Consider the following 4,084-nt stretch of genomic DNA (forward strand, 5'->3'; position numbering starts at 1 on the left):
GGTGGAGGTCCCCACTGGGGTGCCTGGCCAGCCTGGATGAGGGGATGATGGCTGTTTGCAGCTGGTCACAGACCCTTCAGGGTGGGGTTTCCCACTGGGGTGCCTGGCCAGTCTTGGTGAGGGTCTGAGGGCTGTTTTCAGGCTGGGACTGAAGCTCCTAACTGCTCCTTTTTTTCTTTTTTATTTTTTTTTGGGGCCAGCTTTAGCTCTGGCTCTAGCTCTGAGGCCTCGGCTGCTGAAAGCAGGTATCTGGTTTGTTTGGGTTCTATAATTGAAACACTGTATCAACTCCAGCTCTGAAATCCCGGCTAGCTGAAAGCAGTTTTCTGGGGTTTTGTTTAGCTTCTACATTTGTAACAATGTTTCAAACTGCAAGCTCAGAGGCCGGCAGCGGCAGGCGGGGAATGTTGGCTTCCTCTGTTACTGAAGCAAGCAAGCCTCATGTTTGCTTCAAGCTCCCGGGCTGCCGGCCGCCATCTTGGCTGGCAGTTAATTTGCATATCGCCCTGATTAGCCAATGGGAAGGGAAGTGGACGTAAGGCTAATTACCATGTTTCTCTTTTATTATATAGGACTAGACTAGAGGCCTGGTGCACAAAATTTGTGCACTGGAGCTGCGGGGTGGGGAGGGGGTCGCGGATCCCTCTTGCATTCCGGGACCCCTCGCTCCTTACTGCCTGCCTGCTTGCTGCTCCCTAGCACTGCTGTGGAGGCAGGAGAGGCGCCTGCCACCACTGCTCTGATTGCCAGCCATGAGCCTGGCTTCTGGGTGAGTGGCACCGCCTCCTCTCCGCCCAATAGTTTCTCCTCTAATATTGGTGGAGCCTTTCTATGTGATGCCACTACACTTTCCAATTTCATACAGCACTTTCCAAACTGCACTAGAATGAACTATTTGCATACTCATCTCTAAACATATTCTTTGAGGCCCTGGCTAAGTAGCTTAGTTGGTTAGAGCAGCGGTCGCCAACTTTTCAGTCCTCACGGACTACTAGGAGACCACTGGTTGGCGACCACTGCTCCAAAGCTTTCTTTAAACTAGCAGTTGCCAACCTTTCAGACCTCATGAACCACCAGTGGTCCACGGACTATCGGTTGGCGACCGCCAAGGTTGTAGGTTCAATCACTGATCAGGGCACATACAAGAATCAACCAAGAATGAATGCACAGTAAGTGGAACAACAAATCGGTGCTCTGTCTCTCTCTCAAAATCAATAAAAGCATATCCTTAGCTCTGGCCGGTTTTGCTCACTGGTTAGAGTGTCAGGCCGAAGTGTCACGGGTTTGATTCCCAGTCAAGGGCACATACCTTGGTTGCAGGCTTGGTCCCTGGCCCCGGTCAGGGTGAATGTGGGAGGCAACCAATCAATGTGTCTCTTTCATATTGATGTTTTCTCTCTCTTTCCCACTCTATTTCTCTCCCCCTCCTCGCCTCCCTCCCTTCTACTCTCTCTAAAAATCAATGGGAAATTATCCTCAGGTAAGGATTTTTTTTAACGTGTATGTCTTATCTATTTTTTTAAATGTAGATCCCTTAAGAATTCAAACCTTTACCTAATAATTTGAGTCTCAAAATGAATTTGAAAATAATGAATATGATTTCTCTGTACATACTCTTTTAGAATGATTTCTTTCTTCTATTCCTGGTCTTATTACAGTTCCTACTTCTTTAAATTAAATACATTCTATCTCCAAAGATCTAATATTCTAAGATAACTTTATCCTAAAATCTAAACGTCTGAATGTTTCAGAAAACATTCATTTTTCCATATCTTCCATTCTGAACTCTGCTTAGTCATCTTTAGCGGGAATCTATACATATAAAAGGCTAAGTGACCAACCATTCACCTGTCCGACCGACCGATACATATGACGTGCAATGACAATTTAAAAATAAACACTGACTCGTGCATGTGCGATATATATAAGTCTGTCGCTGTTGCCAATTACGTACATGTTTTAATTTTATAATACTCTAAAAGCCCGGCACACAAAATTCATGCATGGGTATGGTCTCTAGGCCTGGTCTGCAATAAGAGCCATCTTCCCTAGCTGCCCATAGGCAGCCCCAACCCCTGCTGCCACCACCCCCCAGGGCCCCATTTTCCATTGGGTGATGGGAGCCTGCTGGCTTGGGGGAGTAACCAAGAGTTCAGCCATTCCCGCCTGCTGGCTGGACCTGGCCCTGCTGCGGGTTCCCCTCTATGTGTCAAGCAACTGGTGGGGTGGGGGCCTTGGCCTGGCACCACCTGCATCCCCCATCATCCACCCCTGGTTCCGTTTGCCATCAGGCAATAGGAGCCTGCTGGCTAAGAAAAGGGACCAAGAGGTAGTCAGTGTGCCTCACAGTGACTGGTTGAACGGTTGTTCTGGTCATTCTGCCATTAGGGTCAATTTGCATATTCCCTTTTTACTATATAGGATGTTATATATACTATTTTGACATGTAATTTTTTGCAGTAATGTAATAACCATATGAATCTTTTTTCTAATTTCCTTTCCATGTGCACGAATTTGTGCAATGGGCCACTAGTCCTATCTAATAATAGACAAACATGGTAATTAACCGTACCTCCAACACTCTTCCCATTGGCTAATCAGGGAGATATGCAAATTAACTGCCAACCAAGATGGCGGCCAGCAGCCACGCAGCTGAAGCAAACATGAGGCTTGGTTGCCCCGGCGATAGAGGAAGCCAAGGTTCCCCGCCTGCTGTGGCCCAGCTCTGAGCTCCGGATGCAACAATGTTGCAAATATAGATGCTAAACAAACTGCAAGATACCTGCTTTCAGCCAGCTGGCCTCGGAGCTGGAGCCGCAACACAGTTTTATTTGTTACAGAAGTTAAATAAATCCCAGAATTTTTTTAAAAAAAGAAAGAACGAGAGACTAGGAGCTTCAGTTGCAGGCTTGGCCTGCCTGAAAACACACTCAGCCTCTCATCCAGGCTGGCCAGGCACTCAAGCAGGGCCTCCACCCTGATCTGGGACCCCCTACAGGGCAAATCAGCTGGCCCCCACCCATGCGCCAGGCCTCTATTCTATATAGTAAAAGGGTAATATGCAAACTGACCCTAACAGTAGAAAGACTGGGAATGACTGGTCACTATGACTCACATTGACCACCAGGGGGCAGACGCTCAATACAGGAGCTGCCCTCTGGTGGTCAGTGAGCTCCCACATGGAGGAGCTCTGCTCAGCCACAAACCAGGCTGATGGCTGCCAGTCCAGCGGTGGTGGTGGGAGCCTCTCCCGCCCACTCAGGAGCGTGATGGATTTCCGACTGCAGCTTAGGTCTGCTCCCCACTGGCAAGTGGACATCCCCCGAGGGCTGCCGGGCTGCCAGAGGAATGTCTGATTGCCAGCTTAGGCCCAATCCCCAGGGGAGCAGGTCTCAGCCAGCAGATGGTCATCCCCTGAGGGGTCCCAGACTGTGAGAGGGCAGAGGTCGGGCTGAGGGACCCCCGCCTTCCCGAGTGCACAAATTTTTGTGCACCGGGGTTCTAGTCTATACTAATAATAGAGGAATATGCAAATTGTCTAAGATGCTGTCACATAACAACCAATCAGGACGGGGGCGGGGACAGGGGTAGGGCTGCAGCGGAGAGTTCTCAGCAGGCCTGCGCTGGGTGGCCGAAGGGCATGGAGAGGAAGGGAGAGCAGATAGGCAGTTAGGGTGATCCGACCAGGAGGGGAGAGCAGATAGGCAATTAGGGGGATCAGGCCAGGAGGGAGAGCAGTTAGGGGATCAGGCCAGGAGGGGAAAGCAGTTAGGCAGTTAGGGGAATCAGGCCAGGAGGGGAGAGCAGTTAGGGCCATCAGGCTGGCAGGCAGGTGAGCGGTTAGGAGCCAGTGGTTCAGGATTGTGAGAGGGATCCCCAGATTGGAGAGGGTGCAGGGCAAGCTAAGGTACCCCTTCCCCCCAATGCACAAATTTCGTGCACTAGGAATCTAGTATATAATTATATACATAACTAGAGGCCCGGTGCACAAAATTCATGCATGGGAGGGATCCTCTCAACCCAGCCTGCACCCTCCCCAATCCGAGACCCCTTCGGGGATGTCTGACTGCCGTTTTGGGCCCAA

At 50.0% G+C, this 4,084-nt stretch overlaps 1 protein-coding gene across 2 annotated transcripts in view; it reads right to left on the minus strand.

Moving 5' to 3' along the window:
• Positions 1–4,084, minus strand: part of BMPR1A (bone morphogenetic protein receptor type 1A) — a 95,930-nt gene that overhangs the window by 89,486 nt on the left and 2,360 nt on the right. The window lies entirely within an intron of this gene.

The sequence above is a fragment of the Myotis davidii genome, unplaced genomic scaffold (genome assembly GCF_000327345.1).
Source record: "Myotis davidii unplaced genomic scaffold, ASM32734v1 scaffold642, whole genome shotgun sequence".
In the NCBI taxonomy this organism is placed as follows: Eukaryota; Metazoa; Chordata; class Mammalia; order Chiroptera; family Vespertilionidae; genus Myotis; species Myotis davidii.